The sequence below is a fragment of the Meles meles genome, unplaced genomic scaffold (assembly GCF_922984935.1).
Source record: "Meles meles unplaced genomic scaffold, mMelMel3.1 paternal haplotype, whole genome shotgun sequence".
In the NCBI taxonomy this organism is placed as follows: domain Eukaryota; kingdom Metazoa; phylum Chordata; class Mammalia; order Carnivora; family Mustelidae; genus Meles; species Meles meles.
In genome coordinates this window covers 28,237-52,043 of record NW_025721414.1, presented here as the reverse complement: position 1 = coordinate 52,043, position 23,807 = coordinate 28,237, and the positions used below count along the sequence as shown (strand labels likewise).

The 23,807-nt window shown below is 38.0% G+C and overlaps 1 pseudogene; it reads right to left on the bottom strand.

The window, feature by feature from the left end:
* Positions 1 to 21,823: 21,823 nt before the first annotated feature.
* On the bottom strand, positions 21,824 to 22,749 carry LOC123936369 (annotated as a pseudogene).
* Positions 22,750 to 23,807: the final 1,058 nt, after the last annotated feature.

The window sequence follows — 23,807 nt, the reverse complement described above, 5'->3', positions numbered from 1 at the left end:
TCTTCCAAAAAGCGCCCTTTGTTAGTTAGATGAGTCCTTTGAATGTCCTTGGTTAACTATAAACCTTACCCTCCTTCTTGTTTGTCCACAAGACTTGTGACTAATGTTTGAACTTCATCAGTTCCTCTGTTGGCTATTGTTTCTATCTAATAAAAGTGAGACTGAGGAGTTGCTTGGTGCAGCAGTCTTTTTGACTATTGTCCCCTGCTCCCTTTTTCTTTAAGCTGACTTGTTTGTGCCTAATTCTTCTCCCGGTTTGCTGACTGGAATCAGCAGTTCTGCTATACTTCAGGTCAATTTCTGTGATATTTAGGATGATTTATTAGTTATCAAGTTGTATTCATGGGATGGGGTTGAGCCTAATGTTCTCTTACCCTGTAGCCTTCTTCCCTTCTGTCCCTGGTACTAGTTTCATGGTCATACAGGCTAAAATTACGGCATTCAGTGTTAGAAAAGGAAAAAAAAATGTGTTCATATAAATTAAATTATTATACTTATATTCATTACTTGAGAAATCATAACAACTTAGCCAATTCACTTAATTATTTAGAACTTTAAATGTCACTTTTCTGTAACAATTGTAAACTAAGACATCATTTTGTTTACCTATGTCTAGTTAACATACAGTGTAATATTAATTTCAGATGTACAATTTACAGATTCGACACTTACATATAACAACCCATGATCATTGCAGGTGCACATCTTAATCCCCACCATCTATTTAACCCATCCCCCAACCCTGCTATCCTCTGGTAACCACCAGTTTGTTCTCTATAGTTAAAGAACTATAACTATAACTTCTGTGGTTTGCCTCTTTTTTTTCTCCTATGATTATTTGTTTTGATTTAAATTACACATATGACTAAAATCATATGGTGTTTTTCTCTCTCTGACAGAATTAATTTGCTTAGCATAATACTTTTTAGCTCTGTCCATGTTGATCCAAATATCAAGATTTCATTTTTTATGGCTGAGTATATATATATGACATTATGTGATATATATACCATGTGATATATATATCTCACATCTCCTTTATCCATTTGTCTCTCACTTGGGCTGTTTCCATAATATGGCTATTACAGATAAGACTGCTATAAATATTGGGGTGCATATATCCCTTCAGATTAGTATTTTTGTCTTTTTTGTGTAAATACCTAGTACAGTAGTTGCTGGATTGTAGGGTATTTTTATTTTTAGCTTCTTGAGGAAACTCCATACTCTTCTCCACAGTGCTGCATCAATTTGTGTTCCCTCCAACAGTGCAAGAAGTTTCCCTTTTCTTCGTATCTTCACTAACACCTGTTGTTTCTTCTGTTGTTGATTTTAGCCATCCTGACAGGTGTGAGGTGATATCTCATTATAGATTTGATTTGTATTTCCCTAATGATGAATGGTGTTGAACATCTTTTCATGTGTCTGTAAGCCATCTCTATCTTTTCTTCAGAAAAATATCTATTTATATCTTCTGCCCCCTTTTAACAGGATTATACTTTTGTGGGGGGTGTTGTATTTGACAAGTTGTTTATATATTTTGGCTAATAGCTTCTATCAAATATGTCATTGGCAAATACCTTCTCCCATTCCATAGATTGCCTCTTAGTTTTGTTGATTGTTTCCTTTGCTGTGCAGAGCTGCTTATCTTGAAGAAGTCCCAATAGTTAATTTATGCTTTTGTGTGCCTTGCCTCCGGAGATGTGTCTAGTAAGTTGTTGTAGGCAAGGTTAAATAGATTTCTGCCTGTGTTCTTCTCCTCTAGGATTTTGATGGATTACTATCTCATATTTAGATCTTTCATTCATTTTGAATTTATTTTTGTGTATGGTTTAAGAATGTGGTCAATTTTCATTGTTTTACATGTTGCATTGTTTTGCATGTTTTAGTTTTCTCAACACCATTTGTCGAAGAAACTTTTTTCATTGGATATTCTTTCCTGGCTTGTTGAAGACTAGTTGCCCATATAGTTATGGGTTCATTTCTGGGTTTTCTATTCTATGCCGTTAATTTATGTGAATACTTTCTGTGCCAGTACCAGACTATCTTGATCACTGCAGCTTTGTAATATAACTCCAAGTCCAGAATCGTGATGCTTCCAGCTTTTCTTTTCTTTTTGAAGATTGCTTTGGTTATTTGGGGTCTTTTGTGGTTTCATGCAAACATTAAGATTGCTTGTTGTAGCTTTGTTAAAATATTGTTGGTATTTTGATAGGGACTGCATTAAATATGTAGAATGCTTTTGTTAGGCTAGGTATTTTAGCCACATATGTTCTTCCAATCCATGATCATGGAATATCTTTAAATTTCTTTGTGTCATCTTCAGTTTCTTTCATCAGTATTCTATAGTTTTTGGAGTACAGATATTTTACCTCTTTGGTTAGGTTTATTCCTAGGTAATTTTTTTTTTTTTTGGCGCAGTTGTGAATGGAATTGAATCCTTGATTTCCTTTTTTGCTGCTTCATTATTGGTGTATAGAAATACAACAGATTTCTTTACATTGATTTTGTATCCTTTTGATGTACTGAGTTCATATATTGGTTCTAGCAATTTCTTTTTCTTTTTTTTTTAAGATTTTATTTATTTATTTGACAGAGAGAGAGATCACAAGTGGGCAGAGCAGCAGGCAGAGAGAGAGAGGGGGAAGTAGGCTCCCTGCTGAGCAGAGAGCCTGATGCAGGCCTTGACCCCAGGACACTGATTTCATGTCCTGAGCTGAAGACAGGGGCTTAACCCACTGAGCCACCCAAACACCCCTCTAGCAATTTTTTTAGTGGAGTCTTTTGGATTTTCTATACTGAGTATCAAGTCTGCAAATAGTGTGCTTTGAGTTCTTCCCTGCTGATTTGGATGCCTTTTATTTCTTTTTGTTTTCTGATTTCTGAGGTTAGGACTTTCAGGAGTATGTTAAATAATAGTGGTGAGAGTGCATATTCATGTCTTGTTCTTGATTATGGAAAAAGGTCTCAGTTTTTCCCCATAGAGGAGGATATGAGCTGAGTGTTTTTCATGTATGGCCTTTATTATGCTGAGGTGCATTCTCTCTAAATCTACTTTGTTGAGGGTTTTTATCATGCGTGGATGCTGCACTTTGTCGAATGTTTTCTTTACATCTATTTCAATGATCATGTGGTGCCACAATGGAGTATTACGCCTCCATCAGAAAGGATGAATACCCAACTTTTGTAGCAACATGGACGGGACTGGAAGAGATTATGCTGAGCTAAATAAGTCAAGCAGAGAGAGTCAAGTATCATATGGTCTCACTTATTTGTGGAGCATAACAAATAACATGGAGGACATGGGGAGAAGGAGAGGAGAGGGAGTTGAGGGAAACTGGAAGGGGAGATGAACCATGAGAGACTATGGACTCTGAAAAACAACCAGAGGGTTTTGAAGGGGCGGGGGGGGGAGGTTGAGAAACCAGGTGGTGGGTCATAGGGAGGGCACGTACTGCATGGAGCACTGGGTGTGATGCCAAAAGAATGAACACTGTTATGCTGTAAATAAACAAATAAAATAAATAAATAAATAAATAAATAAATAAAAAAGAAGATATGGTCCATATATACAATGGAATATTACGCCTCCGTTAGAAAGGATGAATATCCAACTTTTGTATCAAAATGGACGAGACTGGAAGAGATTATGCTGAGTGAAATAAGTCAAGCAGAGAGAGTCAATTATCACATGGTTTCACTTACTTGTGGAGCGTAAGGAATAACATGGAGGACACTAGAAGATGGAAAGGAGAAGTGAGTTGGGGGAAATCAGAGGGGGAGACAAAGCATGAGAGACTGTGGACTCTAAGAAATAAACTGAGGATTTTGGAGGGGAGGGGAGTGGGGGGATAGGTAAGCCTGGTGGTGGGTATTTAAGGAGGGCACATATTGTACGGAGCACTGGATGTGGTGCATAAAAACGAATCTTGGAACACTGAAAAAATAAAATTAAATTAAAAAAAAGAAAAAAAATGATCATGTTGTGTATCTTTTATTTTATTATTAATGTGGTGTATCAAGTTGATTGATTTGTGAATATTGACCCACACTTGTAGTTCAGGAATAAATCCCACTTGATCGCGGTGAATGATATTTTGCTGTACTTTTGGATTTGTTTTGCTCGTATTTCTTTGAGAACTTTTGCATTCATGTTCTTCAGGGATATAGGTCATATTTGTCTTTTTTTACTGGAGAATTTTTCTGGTTTTGGTATCAGAGTATGCTAGTCTCTTAAAATGAAATTAGATGTTCTCCTCCCTTTTCTATTTTTTGGAATAGTTTGAGAAAAATAGGTATTAACTGTCTTTAAATATTTGGTAAAATTAGCCTGTGAAACATCTGGCCCTGGACTTTTGTTTGTTCGAGGTGTTTTGTTTGTTTGTTTTTTAATTACTGATACTATGTCTTTTCTGGTTATTAGTCTGTTCAAGTTTTCTATTTCTTCCTGTTTCAGCTTTGGTAGTGTATATGTTTCTAGGCATTTATCTGTTTCTTCCAGGTTGTTCAATTTGTTGGCATATAGTTTATCAGAATATTCTCTCATAAGTGTTTGTATTTCTGTGATTATGGTTGTTATTTAAACTCTCTTATTTGTGATTTTATTTATTTGAGTCTTTTCTCTTTTTTATACATGTGGCTAAGGGTTAATCAGTATTATTATTTATTTTAAAGGATTAATTCCTGGTTTTACTGATGTGTTCTACTGTTTTTTGTTTGTTTGTTTGTTTTTAGTTTCTATGTCATTTTTTTCTGCTCTAATAATTAATTATTACCTTCTCTGAATTTCAACTTTATTAATTTTTCTTTTTCTCACTCCTTTAGGTGTTAGATTTTTTTTTTTTTAGATTTTTCTTGCCTCCTAGAGTAGGTCTGTATTACTATATACTTCCCTCTTATTCCCTCTTTTGCCACATCCCAAAGGTTTTGGACCATCGTGTTTTCATTTTCACATGTTTCCATGTATTTTTTAAAAAATATTTTATTTATTTATTTGACAGAGAGAGATCACAAGTAGATAGAGAGGCAGGCAGAGAGAGAGAGAGGGAAGTAGGCTCCCTGCTGAGCAGAGAGCCTGATGCGGGACTCGATCCTAGGACCCCGAGATCATGACCTGAGCCAAAGGCAGTGGCTTAACCCATTGAGCCACCCAGGCAACCTCCATGTATTTTTTAATTTCCTTTTTGATTTCCTGGTTGACCCGTTCATTGTTTTGTTGCATGCTTTTTAACCACCATTATTTTTTTAATTTGTTTATTTTCAACGTAACAGTATTCATCGTTTTTGCACCACACCCAGTGCTCCATGCAATACGTGCTCTCTCTATTACCCACCACCTGCTTCCCCAACCTCCCACCTCCCACACTTCAAAACTCTCAGTTTGTTTTTCAGAGTCCATAGTCTCTCATGGTTCATCTCCCCTTCCAAATTCTTGAGGAATCTCCACACTGTTCTCCAAAGTGGCTGCACCAACTTGCATTCCCCTCAACAGTGGAAGAGGGTTCCCCTTTCTCCACATCCTCTCCAACACACGTTGTTTCCTGTCTTGCTAAATTTGGCCATTCTAACTGGTGTAAGGTGGTAGCTCAATGTGCTTTTAATTTCAATCTCTCTGATGGCTAGTGATGATGAGCATTTTTTCATGTGTCTGATAGCCATTTGTATGTCTTCATTGGAGAAGTGTCTGTTCATATCTTCTGCCCATTTTTTGATAGGATTATCTGTTTTGTGTGTGTTGAGTTTGAGAAGTTCTTTATAGATCCTGGATATCAACCTTTTGTATGTACTGTCATTTGCAAATATCTTCTCCCATTCCGTGGGTTGCCTCTTTGTTTTGTTGACTGTTTCCTTTGCTGTGCAGAAGCCTTTGATCTTCATGAAGTCCCAAAAGTTCATTTTCACTTTTGTTTCCTTGGCCTTTGGAGACCTATCTTGAAAGAAGTTGCTGTGGCTGATATCAAAGAGGTTACTGCCTATGTTCTCCTCTAGGATTCTGATGGATTCCTGTATCATGTTGAGGTCTTTTATCCATTTCGAGTTTATCTTTGTGTACTAACCACCATTATCTTTTTAATAGATTTTATGTATTTATTTGATATATAGAGAGAGCATGCACAACTAGAGGCAACTGCAGACAGAGGGAGAGGGAGAATCAGGTCCCCTACTGAGCAGAGAGCCTGAGGTGAGTCTCAGTCATGGAGCCCTGGGGATCTGAGCCAAAGGCAGATGCTTAGCTGACTTAACCATCCAGGCACCCTTTTAGCCACCATGCATTTGTGCTCTTCCCAATTCTTGGGGTTGACTTTGAGTTTCTTGTAGTTGTGGTCTGAAAATATGCACGGTGTGATCTCAATCTTTTAGTACTTATTGAGGACTGATTTGTAAACCACTGTGTGATCTGTTCTGGAGAATGTCTCATGTGCACTTGAAAAATAGTGTATATTCTGCTGTTTTAGGATGGAATTTTCTGAATATATGTGTTAAGTTAATCCTGTCCACTGTGTTATTCAAAACCATTGTTTTCTTTTGAAGTTTTGTTTTGATGATCTATCCATTGATGTAAGTGTGATATTTCAGTCCCCTATTGTAATACAAAACTGTATTATTGATTTCCATCAATGAGTTCCTTTATTTTTGTTGTTAGTATTTTTATATATTTGAGTGCCCCCAAGTTAGGGGCATAAATATTTAGATCTTATTTGGTAGTCCCCCCTCCTTTTTTATTATACAGTGCCCTTTCTCATCTCATTTTTTACATTCTTTGGTTTAATGTGTATTTTTTCTGAAGTAAGTATGCTTCTCTGGCTGTCTTTTAGTGTCCATTTTCATGATAAATGTTTCTCCATCCCCTGACTTTCAGCCTGCAGGTGACGTTAGTCTAAAATGAATTTCTTTAGGCCATGTATGGATAGGTTTTGTTGTTTTATCCATTTTGACACCCTATGTCTTCGCTTGGAGCATTCATTCCATTTATATTCAAGCAATTATTCATAGATACTGTATTTAGTGCCATTTTATTACCTGTTTTATCAAGTAAAACATTATTATTACTTGTTTCTGGAGATTTTCTCTGACACTTTCTTGTCTTTGTCACTTTTGGTCTTTCCACTCAAATAGTACCCTTTAATATTTCTTTCAGGCCAGGTTTAGCAGTCACAAACTCTTTCAGTTTTTGTTTCTCTGGGAAAGCTTTTATCTCTCCTATTCTGAATGGTAGTCTTGCTGAATAGAGTACTTTGAGTGGAGATTTTTCCAATTCAGTACTTTGAATATCATGTCATTTTCTTCTGGCTTGCCAATCACAGTTATGAAATTTGCAGCTAATCTTATGGATCTTCACGCAAGTTAAGACTTCTTTTTTCATACTGTTTTAAAAAAAATTTTCCGTATCACTATGCTTTGTAAATCTAATTATGATACATTTTGGTGTTTGTCCGCCCCCCCCACCCCTTTTTTTATATGGGAGTGTTCTATGCCTCCTGGATCTGGTTGTCTGTTTCCTTCCTCAGATTGGGGATATTTCATCTATTATTTCTTCAAATAAATTTTCTACTCCCCTTTCTCTCTTCTTCTGGACTCATATAATATGAATTTTTATGCTAGATGGAATTGCTGAATTCCCTTAATCTGTTCTCATGTTTCACAATTCTTCTTTTTCTTTCTTGTTCAACCTCATTATTTTCCATTATTTTGTCTTCTACACCACTTATTCATTCCTCTGCTTATTCCAGCCTGCTGTTCAGCATCACACTTGTTCTAATCTCAGTGTTTGCATTGTTCATTTCTGACTGCCTTTTCTTTTTTTAAACTCTTTTATCTGTCATAAGGGCCTCCCTGAAGTCTTCCAGCCTTTTCTCAGCCCAGGAAATATTCTTATGATTGTTTCTTTAAATTCTCCATCAGGACAGAATACTCATTCTTCTCAAGTGCACATGGAACCTTCTCCAGAATTGACCACATACTGGGTAACAAAGCAAGACTCAACCGATACCAAAAGACTGATATTATTCCCTGCATATTCTCAGATCACAATGCTTTGAAACTGGAACTCAATCACAAGGAAAAGTTCAGAAGGAACTCAAACACCTGGAAGCTAAAGACCACCTTGCTTAAGAATGCCTGGATCGGGGCACCTGGATGGTTCAGTGGGTTAAGCTGCTGCCTTCGGCATGGGTCATGATCTCGGGGTGCTGGGATCGAGTCCCACATTGGGCTCTCTGCTCAGCAGGGAGCCTGCTTCTCTCTCTCTCTCTCTCTCTCTCTCTGCCAGTCTCTCTGCCTACTTGTGATCTCTCTCTCTGTCAAATAAATAAATAAGATCTTTAAAAAAAAAAAGAATGCCTGGATCAACCAGGAGATCAAAGATGAACTTAAACAATTCATGGAAACCAAAGAGAATGAAGACACTTCGGTCCAAAACCTATGGGATACAGCAAACGCGGTTCTAAAGGGGAAATACATAGCCATCCAAGCTTCCCGCAAAAACATTGAAAAATCCAGAATACACCAGCTATCTCTACACCTTAAAGAAGTGGAGAATCAACAACAAATCAAACCAACTCAACATGAAAGAAGGGAAATAATGAAGATTAGAGCAGAGATCAATGAGGTAGAAACGAGAGATACAGTAGAACGTATCAATGAAACTAGAAGCTGGTTTTTTGAAAGAATCAATAAGATCGATAAACCATTGGCCACACTAATCCAAAAGAAAAGAGAGAAAGCCCAAATTAATACAATTAGGAATGAAAAGGGAGAGATCACAACTAACACCAAGGAAATAGAAACAATCATCAGAAATTATTACCAACAGTTATATGCCAATAAGCTAAGCAACCTAGATGAAATGGATGCATTCCTGGAAAGCTACAAACTCCCAAAATTGAACCAGGAAGAAATTGGCAACCTGAATAGACTGATATCTAGTAACGAGATTGAGGCAGTGATCAAAAACCTCCCAAAAAACAAGAGCCCAGGACCTGACGGATTCCCTGGGGAATTCTACCAAACTTTCAAAGAAGAAATCACACCAATTCTCCTGAAACTGTCCAGAAAATTGAAGCAGAAGGGAAACTTCCAGATGCTTTTTATGAAGCCAGCATTACCCTGATCCCCAAACCAGGCAATGACCCTAACAAAAAGGGGAATTTCAGACCAAAATCACTGATAAATATGGATACAAAGATTCTCCACAAGATCCTAGCAAACAGGATCCAGCAGCACATTAAAAAGATTATCCACCATGACCAGGTGGAATTCATTCCTGGGTTGCAAGTTTGGTTCAACATTCGCAAATCAATCAATGTGATAGAACAAATCAATAAGAGAAGAGAGAAGAACACCATGGTCCTCTCAATTGATGCAGAAAAAGCATTTGACAAAATCCAGCATCCGTTCCTGATTCAAACGCTTCAAGTATAGGGATAGAGGGAACATTCCTGAACTTCATAAAATCTATCTATGAAAGACCCACAGCAAATATCATCCTCAATGGGAAAAAGCTTGCAGCCTTCCCATTGAGATCCGGAACACGACAAGGATGCCCACTCTCACCACTCTTGTTCAACATAGTATTAGAATTCCTAGCAACAGCAATAGACAACAAAGAGAAATGAAAGGTATCCAACTTGGCAAGGAAGAAGTCAAACTCTCTCTCTTCACAGATGACATGATTCTTTATATGGAAAACCCAAAAGACTCCACCCCCAAACTACTAGAACTCATACAGAAATTCAGTAACGTGGCAGGATACAAAGTCCATGTACAGAAATCAGTGGCTTTCTTATACACTAACAATGAAAATACAGAAAGTGAAATTAGAGAATCGATTCCATTTACTATAGCACCAAGAACCATAAGATACCTGGGAATAAACCTAACTAAAGAGGTAAAAGACCTGTACTTGAGGAACTAGAGAACACTCATGAAAGAAATTGAAGAAGACACAAAAAGTTGGAAGACTGTTCCATGCTCTTGGATTGGAAGAATAAACATTGTTAAAATGTCTATACTGCCCAGAGCAATCTATACTTTTAATGCCATTCCGATCAAAATTCCACCGATATTTTTCAAAGAGTTGGAGCAAAGAATCCTAAAATTTGTATGGAATCAGAAGAGACCCCGAATTGCTAAGGAAATGTTGAAAAACAAAAACAAAACTGGCGGCATCACATTACCCGATTTCAAGCTTTACTACAAAGCTGTGATCACCAAGACAGTGTGGTACTGGCATAAAAACAGACACATAGACCAGTGAAACAGAGTGGAGAGCCCAGATATGGACCCTCAACTCTATGGTCAAATAATCTTCGACAAAACAGGAAAAAATATTCAATGGAAAAAAGACAGTCTCTTCAATAAATGGTGCTGGGAAAACTGGAAAGCGATATGTAGAAGAATGAAACTCGACCATCCTCTTACAGTGTATACAAAGATAAACTGGAAATGGATAAAAGACCTCAACGTGAGACAGGAATCTATCAGAATCCTAGAGGAGAACATAGGCAGTAACCTCTTCGATATCAGCCACAGCAACTTCTTTCAAGATATGTCTCCAAAGTCCAAGGAAACAAAAGCCAAAATGAACTTTTGGGACTTCATCAAGATCAAAAGCTTCTGCACAGCAAAGGAAACATTGAAAAAAACAAAGAGGCAACCCACGGAATGGGAGAAGATATTTGCAAATGACAGTACAGACAAAAGGTTGATATCCAGGATCTATAAAGAACTTCTCAAACTCAACACACACAAAACAGATAATCCTATCAAAAAATGGACAGAAGATATGAACAGACCCTTCTCCAATGAAGACATACAAATGGCTATCAGACACATGAAAAAATCTTCATCACCACTAGCCATCAGGGAGATTCAAAGTAAAACTACATTGAGATACCAACTTACACCAGTTAGAATGGCCAAAATTAGCAAGACAGGAAACAACGTGTGTTGGAGAGGATGTGGAGAAAGGGGAACCCTCTTACACTTTTGGTGGGAATGCAATTTAGTGCAGCCACTTTGGAGAACAGTGTGGAGATTCCTGAAGAAATTAAGAATAGAGCTTCCCTATGACCCTGCAATTGCACTGCTTGGTATTTACCCCAAAGATACGGATGTAGTGAAAAGAAGGGCCATCTGTACCCCAATGTTTATTGCAGCAATGGCTACAGTTGCCATACTGTAGAAAGAACCAAGACGCCCTTCAACAGACGAATGGATAAGGAAGATGTGGTCCATATACACAATGGAGTATTATGCCTCCATCAGAAAGATGAATACCCAACTTTTGTAGCAACATGGACGGGACTGGAAGAGATTATGCTGAGCGAAATAAGTCAAGCAGAGAGAGTCAAGTATCATATGGCCTCACTTCTTTGTGGAGCATAACAAATAACATGGAGGACATGGGGAGATGGAGTGGAGAGGGAATTGAGGGAAACTGGAAGGGGAGATGAACCATGAGAGACTATGGACTCTGAAAAACAACCAGAGGGTTTTGAAGCGGCGGGGGGGTGGGAGGTTGAGGAACCAGGTGGTGGGTAATAGGGAGGGCACGTACTGCATGGAGCACTGGGTGTGATGCCAAAAGAATGAACACTGTTATGCTGTAAATAAACAAATAAACCAAAACAAAAAGAAAAAAAAATTCTCCATCAGGTATATTACCTATAACTGTTTCATTCAGCTCTCTGTCTGTGACCCTATCTTGTTCTTTTATTTGGGTTGAATACCTCTGTCGGCATTTTGTCTAAGTCTCTGCCATCTTCTCTGTGTTATCAAAGTCCATTATGTTTTCTGCTCCTCAGAGTAATGGATTTATGAAGAAGAGATCATATACTCTCCAGGGCCTAGTGCTTCAAAGAGTGTGTTGTGTGTTGCTTGCAATCTTCTGTTGTGCTTTGACTGCTCCATCCTTCAGGCCAATCATCTTGAGAGGATCTCCTTGTCTGCAGTAGGCAGTGTTTGTCCTTGGCCAGATTGTGGTAAGTTGTTTTTTTTTTAATATTTTATTTATTTGACAGAGAGAAATCACAACTAGGCAGAGAGGCAGGCAGAGAGAGAGGAGGAAGCAGGCTCCCTGCGGAGCAGAGAGCCCGATGTGGGGCTCGATCCCAGGACCCTGGGATCATGACCCGAATCGAAGGCAGAGGCTTTAACCCACTGAGTCACCCAGGTGCCCCAGAATGTGGTAAGTTTTAACTGGTATTCTTGGGTTTGTTAAATGAGACCTGATGCTGCTTTCCGTAGACTTGTATCCTTGTAGAATACTTCCGCTGGGATATCTCGTGTGGGCAGGAGCTTTTGCTCTTCTTCTAGGGGATGGGCTCACTACACTGGGACTGAGGTAAATTTGAGAGAGAAGGGTAGTTTTCCAGAGCACAGGGTTGTGGGACTTGGGGTAAGCAAGGTTGGCAGCCTGTATCTGTGCTGCACTGCATCCTGCAGATGTCTCTGTGTTTATGCTGAGTGGTGGGGGAGGGAAATGCAGTCAGCCAGCTCCTTTGTTCTTGAAGGGATGTCTCTGTGAATGCTGCCTCTCAATGGTCACCTCCAGGGAGAGTGAATTATCTCTTTGCCCTAGGCATTTTGCACATCACTGTTTCCATGCTATATGTCCCCATATTGTTTGTCTGCCTTATCCCCAACAGTGGAGCAGAGCCCCCATTACTCTCTCCCTGCTAATCTCCCTGACCTTTAAAAACTCCAGGCTTTAAGTCCCACTGGATGCAAGAATTCATGAAAATTAGTCCTTCTTATTTTTTCCAACCAACGGTTTTAGGGAAACCTTCTCCTTGTGCATTCCCCTGTGTGCCCCTCTCACTCTGGCCTTGTTTCCTTGACCACACCTTCCTCCCCTCCACAGAACCTATGATCCCTTTCTTCCCTAAATCATTCCCTCACACTTCCTACACTCTCAACCATTCTATACATTACTCAGTGCGCTTCACTATAAGTCTACTCTTAATTCCTTTCACCTATTTCAGCCATACCCCCCCACCCTCCATGCATTTCTCCTCTGGCAATCACCACATTCTCCTCTATATTTAAGACTTTCTTTGTTTGCCTCTTTTTTCTTTGTTTCTTAAATCCATATATGAGTAAATTACATATTTGCCTTTCTCTGATAGATTTATTTCACTTAGCATTATACTATCTAGATCCATCCATATTGTTGCTAGATCTCACTTTTATGTCATGTAATATTTCACTATATGTATATGCTACTTCTTTATTCATTCATCTATTGAAAATCACTTGAGTTGTTTCTATAATTAAGCTATTGTAAATAATGTTGCAAAAACCATAGTGGTTCATATATCTTTTCAAATTAATGTTTTTTAAAAAAATTTCTTTGTGTAAGTACTCAGTAGTTGAATTACTGAACCATATGGGAAATCTATTTTTAATTTTTTGACTACTCTCCATACTGTTTTTCACAGTGGTTATGTTGGTTTGCATTCCTATCAACAGTGCATTAGAGTTTCTTTTACTCCACATCCTCACAAATGCTTTGTTCTTGTGTATTTAATTTTAGCCTAACAAGTATGAGATCATATCTCATTGTGGTTTAAAATTGCATTGTCTGATATTAATGATGTCAAGCATCTTTTCATGTGTCCATTGGTCATGTTTACATCTTCTTTGGACAAATGTATGTGTGTGCCTTCTGTGCAATTTTTAACAGATAATTAGTGAAATTTTGTTTCCTTTGTTTTATTTTGTTTTGACTTGCATATCTTCTTTTTTTTACTTTTTATTTTTATTTATTTATTTTTTTCAGCATAACAGTATTTATTGTTTTTGCACAACACCCAGTGCTCCATGCAATATGTGCCGTCCCTATTACCCACCACCTGATTCTCCCAACCTCCCACCCCCCGCCCCTTCAAAACCCTCAGGTTCTTTTTTCAGAGTCCATAGTCTCTCACGGTTCACCTCCCCTTCCAGTTTCCCTCAACTTCCTTCTCTCCATCTCACCATGCGCTCCATGTCATTTGTAATGCCCCACAAATAAGTGAAACCATATGATACTTGACTCTCTCTGCTTGACTTATTTCACTCAGCATAATCTCTTCCAGTCCTGTCCATGTTGCTTCAAAAGCTGGGTATTCATCATTTCTGATGGAGGCATAATACTCCATCGTGTATATGGACCACATCTTCCTTATTCATTCGTCCGTTGAAAGGGCATCTTGGTTCTTTCCACAGTTTGGCGACCGTGGTCATTGCTGCTATAAACATTGGGGTACAGATGGCCCTTCTTTACACTACATCTGTATCTTTGAGGTAAGAAGTGCAATTGCAGGGTCAAAGGGAAGCTCTATTTTTAATTTCTTGAGGAATCTCCACACTGTTCTAGAAAGTGACTGGACCAACTTGCATTCCCACCAACAGTGTAGAAGGGTTCCCCTTTCTCCACAACCTGTCCAACATACGTTGTTTCCTGTCTTGCTAATTTTGGCCATTCTAACTGGTGTAAGGTGGTATCTCAATGTGGTTATTATGTGAATCTCCTTGATGGCTAGTGATGATGAGCATTTTCTCATGTGTCTGATAGCCATTTGTATGTTTTCATTGGAAAAGAGTCTGTTCATATCTTCTGCCCATATTTTGCAACCCAGGGATGAATCCCACCTGGTCATGGTGGATAATCTTTTGAATGTGCTGCTGGATCCTGTTTGCTAGGATCTTCTTGAGAATCTTTGCATCCATATTCATCAGTGATATTGGTCTGAAATTCCCCTTTTTGGTAGGGTCTTTGCCTGGTATGGGGATCAGAATAATGCTGCCTTCATAAAAAGATCTGGAAGTTTTCCTTCTGCTTCAATTTTTTGGAACAGCTTCAGGAGAATGGGTGTTATTTCTTCTTTGAAAGTTTGGTAGAATTCCCCAGGGAATCCATCAGGTCCTGGGCTCTTGTTTTTTGGGAGGTTTTTGATCACTGCTTCAATTTCATTACTAGATATCGGTCTATTCAGGTTGTCCATTTCTTCCTCATTCAATTTTGGGATTTTATAGTTTTCCAGGAATGCATCCATTTCATCTAGGTTGCTTAGCTTATTGGCATATAACTGCTGGTAATAATTTCGGATGATTGTTTCTACTTCCTTGGTGCTAGTTGTGATCTCTCCCTTTTCATTCCTAATTTTATTAATTTGGGCTTTCTCTCTTTTCTTTTGGATTAGTGTGGCCAATGGTTTATCGATCTTATTGATTCTTTCAAAAAACCACCTTCTCGTTTCTTTGATACGTTCTACTGTATCTCTGGTGTCTACCTCATTGATCTCTGTTCTAATGTTGATTATATGCCTTCTTGCAGGTGGAGTTGGTTTGATTTGTTGTTGATTCTCCAGTTCTTTAAGGTGTAGAGACAGCTGGTGTATTCTGGATTTTTCAATTTTTTTTTAGTGGGAGGCTTGGATGGGTATGTATTTCCCCCTTAGAACCGCCTTTGCTGTATCCCATAGGTTTTGGACCGAAGTGTCTTCATTCTCATTGGTTTCCATGAATTGTTTAAGTTCATCTTTGAACTCCTGGTTGATCCAATCATTCTTAAGCAAGGTGGTCTTTAGCTTCCAGGTGTTTGAACTCCCTCTGAACTTTTCCTTATGATTGAGTTCCAGTTTCAAAGCATTGTGATCTGAGAATATGCAGGAATTAATGTCAGTCTTTTGGTATCTGTTGAGTCCTGCTTTGCGACATAGTATGTGGTCTATTCTGGAGAAGGTTCCATGTGCACTTGAGAAGAATGAGTATTCTGTTGTTTTAGGGAATGTTCTGTATATATGTCTATGAGGTCCATCTGGTCCAATGCTTCATTCAATGCTCTTATTTCTTTATTAATTTTCTGCTATGATGATCTGTCTATTACTGAGGGATGTGTATTAACATCTCCTACTATCAGTGTATTCATATCAATATGACTCTTTATCTTGATTAATAGTTTTCTTATGTAATTGTGTGCTCCCATATTGGGGGCATAGATATTTATAATTGTTAGATTATCTTGGTGGATAGTCCCTTTAAGAATTACATAGTGTCCTTCTGTATCTCTGACTACAGTCTTTAGTTTAAAATCTAATTTATCTGATATAAGATTCGCTATCCCCACCTTCTTTTGAGGCCCATTGGCATGAAAGATGCTTCTCCATCCCTTCACTTTCAGTCTGGGTGTATCCTTAGGTTCAAAATGGATCTCTTGTAGACAAAATATGGATGGGTCCTGTCATTTTATCCAATCTGCAACCCTGTGTCATTTTATGTGCAAATTTAGGCTGTTCACATTGAGAGTGATTATTGATAGATAGGTTTTGATTGGCATCGTGTTACCTTTGAAGTCTTTCTGTCTGTATTTTGTCTCTATATTTCTGTTCAATGATATTCTTAGGATTTTTTTCTCATTTATCGGACCCCCCCTTAATATTTCCTGAGTGTCAGCTGGTTTTTGCATAGTCTTTTAAGTCTTGCCAGTCTTGAAAACACTTTATCTCTCCATACATTTTGAATGTCAGTCTTGGATAAAGTATTCTTGGCTGCACGTTCTTCTCATTTAATACTCTGAATATATTTTGCCATCCCTTCCTGGCTTGCCAGATCTCTGTCGACAGGTCTGACGTTATTCTAATGACTTTCCTTCTGTATGTAAGGAGCTTCTTTGTCCTAGTTGCTTTTAAGAGGGTCTGTCTAGAAGCATAATTCTTCATTCTAACTATCAGGTGTTGTGATGTCTTTCGAGAATCTAGAATCTTGGGGGGAAACCACTCTCCCTCTAGTACATGAACATTGTTTCCATTCAGTGAGGTTGGGAAAATTTTCATAGGCAACTTCTTCCACTATATCTTCTAGACTTCTTTCTTTTTCCTCCCCTTCAGGGATTCCAATAATTCTGACCTTGGAACATTTCATGGCATCATTTATTTCCCTGATTCTATTTTCATGGCTTCTGAGCTATTTGTTCCAGGCTTCCTCCTGATCCTTTCTCTTTATCTGTTTGTCCTCCAGATCAAGAATTCTACCTTCTGTCTCAGTTACCCTATATTTTAGAGAATTTAGATTAGATTGGAACTCATTGAGAGCATTATGAACATCATCCTTTGTGGCTTTCAGTTCTGCCCTAACATTGTGAACATCATCTCTGGTGGCTTTCAGTTCTGCCCTAATCAATTCTGTTTGGTCATCCATGGCTTTCTCCAATGGAGCTATTGCCTGGATAATTGTTAGCCTGAATTTATTTTCAGACATATTGTCTATGTCAATGGCCATTAGCTCTGTTGCAGAAGGTCCATCCTCTGTATTTTTCTTCTGTTTGGCATTCTTCCTCCTAATTATTTTGGTAAGAGATGACTGAAGGGATGCAGATGGATATATTGATTGTGGTGCAGTCAAGGTGCACCCTGGAACACTTCTGTGCAATCAGGATTCCCCACCCAAATGAGAGAAAAAAGAAAAGAAAAAGAAATAGAGAAGAAAGAGAAAAAGAAAGAAAAGAAAAGAAAAGAAAAGATAAAAGAAAAAGAGAGAGAGAGAGAGACAGGAAAAAAGGGGAAGATAAAAGAGACAGCTCAGCCCAAATGGGCCCCAAGTTAACATTTTTGAAGTATACAAACAAAAATAGAAAAACAAAAAGACTGATAAAATTATATTACAGGAGAAAAAAATATATATATAAAGGAAAAAAAAGGAAGAACCTCATCAGAAAGAACCCCAAGTATAAGATTTATATACTATCAGGACAATCACAAATACACAGAAACACTGGCGGAAGGAAAAGATGGGAGAGTGGTTATAAATTCTCAGTGTGGGCGAGGAAGTTTATTTTGATTCTTCCTGGATGTTCTTGTTGTTTTTGTTAAGGGACTCAACTTTCCTAAGATAAAAGGGGATTAAAAATTGGTTTACCTATAGGGGTAGCATTGATTGGGGAAAAGGGATTACCTTGAGGTTTAACTCTATATGTATATTAGAAAATAAAAATTTAAAAAGGAGAAACTAGACTAAACTAAATTAAAATTCAAAAAAAAAATAAAAATAGGAAAGCAAAAGAAAAACAAGGGTGTATGTAACAAAAAGTTCAGGTTAGAAAGTTATTAAGGAATTTGATGTACTGTGATGGTAAATAGGTTAAAAAATTATCTATATGTATAAAAAAAAAGAACCAGAATATTGGTGAAGCGTTAAAAATAAAAGTTGTATTTATGAAGTAGTAGTGGTTGTTCTCTTGTCGTCCTCTTCTTTTTTTTTTTTTCTTCCTTCCTGGTTAGTTTTCTGGGGGAGGTGCCTGCCACGTGGGTTTTCAGACAATGATGTTCCCTGAGTTAGGTCCTCCCACCCCACTCAAGGGGTTGGGTGCTTAGGAAACCATTTTTTTCAGGCTTTTGTTCTCTGGAGGTTTTTATGTTCTTTCATCTGTTTTCTCTCATCTTGACAGCTTTTGATGGTTTTTGGAGGTTTAGAGGAGAGCAAACTGCACTCAGACCTCCCTCTCATGGAGAAGCCTCAGAATGCTCTGCAGAGCTGCTGGTAGAGTAGGTTCTGAGTCACGGTCCCTGGGGATGCAGGATCTCCTCCTTGTACCCAATACCATGGCAGCGGTGACTGTCTGGGCAGCTCCAGATCGCCAGATCTGGAGTGATCACACACAGATTTTCCCTCTGGCCCATGCTGGTAGTGCCTGGTTTTTCAGGATGCCAGAGTTCCGGGATAGAACCTGTGTGCACCTCTCCCAGGGGAGGGTGTGAAATGTGCACGTTTCGGGAATGCCATCTGGCCAGGCTCCCAGCCCCTCACAGAGCCGGACCCCACGCATTCTTGGGTGTGCTGGCAGCTCAGGCATGCTGGAGGCTCAGGGACCAAGACTTGGTTTCTCCACCGCACTCTCTCTGGCTCAGTGCCAGTGGAGGCTGTCCTGGGTCCTGGGACTTAAGCCCCTGTCCCTAACCGACTGATTCCCACAATATCTCCCCATGATCCTTTGCTCTTTTTTTTTTTTTGAGTGCTTTCAACCAGACTCTAAGCTAATGTTGGTCCCCAGACATAGGGCACTCTCGTATTGGGGTATTACTTTCCAATGGTCGCCTCTGGTGGCTCCCTCCCCCTTTTTGTTTATCTTCCGATATCAGTCCTATGTTCCCACTCTGCTTTACCTGCCACTGGCGTCTTCTGCTCCTGTAGAGATCCAGACGTATATAATTCTGATCCCAGACTGATTTCATGGGTGATCGGAGTTCTTTGGTAGGTAATGAGCTCACTTTAGGGTACAGGTTGAAACGGCGGCTCCTCCTACTTCCCCACCATCTTGACTCCTATGTTCATGCTTATTAATATTGACTGAGTATGAGACAGTGATCAAATTTATTTCAACAGCTTTATTCAGTACAGTAAATAGGCTTGACAATGTGTGATCTACTCATAAGGAAAGAAATATTTTAAATGGAAGGACATGGAACATATAATAAAGAAAAAAGCTCTTAAAACTCTTAAAAACTCTTAACTATTTTGGGGGATACAAAAAGAGAGTAAGAAATAATGAAATTAGAAGAGAAACAGAAAGCATAAACACATGCTTCATCAGGCAACTAAACAGTGAAACAAGCAGTCATTTCTACAATTCTTCCTTCTCTCAATTTTCCTTTAAGTTTTCCAAAAATACCCAATTTATACAACTAGTTTGAAAAAGAATATCCTATTTCTATAGCTTAACAAATAAACTTGATTCTCTATTTCTGTCTCTGGGAAACATATTTAGCTGAGTCCTTTTTTACCTATTGTACATGTGATAGGCGTTTCAGTATTCCCCACCCCCTCTCTTTTCCACTTTTGGAGATACAGGAAAATCTTAAGACTCTGATCACTTGAAATTTTATATGGCCATCTGCCTTGCTGCAACTTGCTGCAACATGAGGGAAGAAGTATGTGTAATTTCTAGAAGAGGAAACATCTAGTTTTGTGGGATTGGACCTACAGCCCTATCTTGTCCTGGGATTGTATATGGAAACATCTTTAAAAAAAAAAGTATCTTAGAGTATTAAGCCGACAAGCACAGTTCACTGCCCCAGAGAGTTATATGTTCCCACACTGGACTCTGAAAGTGAATGAAATAAACCCATGTTGTTTGTTGAGGCACTGACAATCTGTTGTTGTTACCTTGATATTCTCTTAGCTTTACTGATTATAAGAGTTATAAGAGTCTCTTCTGAATAGCATTAATTTTTGCCACACACTCTAAGATATGTGTTTTTTTCCTCTATTTTTCCATTAGTGCCACTTCCAGACCTCCTACTTAACTAATTATTTTTTTTAAAAAATTTTATTTATTTCTACTTAACTAATTCTTGTAATAAAATTTGACAACTACCCTAAAATTCTGCCATAAATCAAAGGAGAGTTATATGTTACAGTGTCTTGTAGGTACACGTCATAAATGGTATTTCTAACAACACAACAGCACAGAACATTTCAGAAAAAAGGAAAGAAACTTCCAGATCAAGATATAGTATTGAATTGCTAGAACCACCTTTTAATATCACAGTTCCATTAAGAAAAAATCACTTGGGGGGCGCCTGGGTGGCTCAGTGTATTGGGCCACTGCCTTCGGCTCGGGTCATGATCTCAGGGTCCTGGTATTGAGCCCCGCATCGGGATCTCTGCTCCGCGGGGAGCCTGCTTCCTCCTCTCTCTCTGCCTGCCTCTCTGCCTACTTGTGATCTCTCTCTCTGTCAAATAAATAAATAAAATCTTAAAAAAAAAAAAAGAAAAATTCACTTGGATTAGGCATAGTTATGATTGTTTAATTTTATAACAAGAAAACACAGAAAACAGATGAAGCACATAATTTTTTAATACTTATTTTAAATTGTTCTTTAATTTATGTATAGAAAGGTAGATTTGGCAAATATGTATCTTATTTGTAATGAAATGGAGGCTAAGTTAAGTTTGGATTTAATTTAGAGATATATGTGATCATGATATGAGTACATCTTTACTGTTTGAATAACACAGAGGCACTTCACTGTCATGGCATCATCTCCTAAAATTTTAAATAAAGGAAGAATATAGCATAGAATATGCAGGTAGCATTTCTTCTCTATACTCAAATTTTTATTATATTCAGATGAAAAAGGAAAGACTATACATGCATGAGGATCTAGGGAAACTCTGGGATAATTTCCCCTTTCTTCAGGTTTGCATGAAAAAACCCACAATACATGGTTATTTTTTATTTTTATTATTTTTATTTTTTAACAGTTTTATTTTTTGAGAAAGAGAGAGAGAATAAACAGGGGTGGAGGGAGAGAATCTTCAAGGAGACTCCCTGCTGAGGATGGACCCTGAAGTAGGGCTCAATCTCAGGATCCATGAGATCCTGACTTGAGCCAAAACCAAGAGTGAGATATTTAATTGACTGAGCCACCCAGTCTCCCCTATACAGTTCTTTTAAAAAGTAAATAATTAAAACGAAAGTAACATATAATTTATAATTTGTTGCTTTTCTGAGTCAAAACAGTCAAGTTCATGGTGCTTATGTTGCTTAATAAATATTAACATATTTTCTTGAAAAGTCAACTCTGCAACAGTATTCCTCAATTGGAAAATATATATCTACCACCTATCAGGTGTCAAAAACTGGCATTGCATTTATACAGATATATTGCCTTAATAAAATGACATGTAAAATCATAGAAATAAAAGTGAAGTAATAAATTATTGCCTTTGAAACTAAATTCCACTTTTAAAATGATGATTCAAAGATTCTCTCTTATGGACAATGTGTGAATGTCATGATTTTCAACTTCCTTTCTGGTTCAAATATCATTTTTTTACTTTTTTCTTATTGTGATCCTCTTCTCAGCAGTTGTAACAGTGCATCCTTTACATCTGTGTTCCTTAGGGAATAGATGAGAGGGTTTAATAGTGGTGTGACCACAGTGTAGATGAAAGTAAAGAATTTGCTGTATTTTGAAGCAAAGTGGTTCTTAGGGTATGTATACACTGGTGCCACAGTTCCATAAAACATGAAGACCACAATGATGTGAGAGGAGCAGGTGGCAACGGCTTTCTGCCTTCCATCCATGGACTGGATTTTACCTAAAGCTTGAGCTATGTAACCATAAGAAGTCAGGATCAGTCCCAGTGGCACGATGGTGAAAAGAAAAGCAGATACTCTCATCTGCCACTCACTGGCAAATGTGTCTCCACACGTCAAGTGTATGAGAGCTGGAACTTCACACAGAAAGTCATCTAGGTGGTGGTGGGTACAGAAGGGAAGCTGAAGTGTGACAGGAATTTGGGTAACAGATTCTATCAGGGCAGACAGCCAGGCTACAAGCACCAGTTCCAACAGAACTGATGATGCATGATGATTGTATAGTGCAGGGGCTGGCAGATAGCAGTATAGCGGTCAAAGGCCATCACCACCAACATGACACATTCTGTGGCACCAACACAGAGCAACATACAGAGTTGGATGACACAGCCTGTGTAGGTGATGATCTTTCCTGGCCCCCACAAGTTGGACAACATATGGGGTACAGTAGTTGTTGTAAAACAGAGATCCAAGAAGGAAAGATTGCTAAGAAAGAAATACATGGGGGTGTATAGATGAGGGTCCACACAAGAAAGCAAGATAATGGTTGAGTTGGAGAGGACGATCATGGTGTACAAGATGATCACAATCCAGAAAAGAACCATTTCTAGATGAGGCCATTCAGAGAACCCAAGAAGAATGAAGCCCATTGGGAAACTCCTGTTAGTCATCATTGGTGCTTTTGGCATTGGAATTTGAATATAATTTTAACAAAATTTCATTAGTTGATTTTTGAAACCCATTCTGTCTTTTTTTTTTTAGAGAAACCAAGCATTATTACTTTTCCAGGGGATCTTAGGACAGGAGACATATGTGTGTTTTCTCTTATGCTAGACAAGTAACATACAACTTCTCTTCTATAGGCTGTTCTTTGTACACAAAAGAGGTATAAATAAGATATTACCCTGGAGATTTATCTCTAAATCTGAAATCACAACATTCTCCACAGACACTCTGACACAATGGCTTTAGATTATGTGCCTGTTTCTTCTAGATTGTCTTTTCAGCTATACATGTAGTAGCTCTCTAAAATATTTGGGATGACATGTTGAAAACAAAGTTTTATTTTTCAAATAGGCAGTGCCCTGTGTATTGTGAAATTCTTTGTATTGTTCAGTGATATTTAGAGAAACACAGGAGATGGATATTATCTCAGAAACAAGATCTTTCTGTTATCAGTGTAGACTCTAAACAATGAGACCTTAACCTTTATTCTCTGAGTGTCTGAAGAACCACCTTACCATAAGAGAGATACCAATTTTTAAGGGAAGAAAATCTATGTTGAATGCATGGTGTTAACTAAAGTTTTATCTTAAGCAATTCAAATTTCTTTAGGCAAATAAGTTAAAAATCTTCAGTCAATATTCTCATCTAAGAAATAGCTATAATAATTCTCACATGAATAGATTAGGGTACAAATTATAGAAATGACAGTATATTACTGCCTTCTACTTTAAAGCACAAAATGCTAAACATGATTAAAGTAGTGAAAAGAAAGCATTACATATGCTATATAATTTTTGCCTCACAAGTCATTATTGTTCTATTCAGTCATCAATCAGACTAAATACATTTCAATCATAAACAATAGTTGTAAAAGAGAAATAAATTATATTAACAAAATTATGAAATATAAGATTATTTTAAATATTTACTTCATGTGCAGAGAGCAAAGAGAGTACAGAGTTGTTAGCTATGAAATACTAAGGTAGGATACTGATTTTGGGGA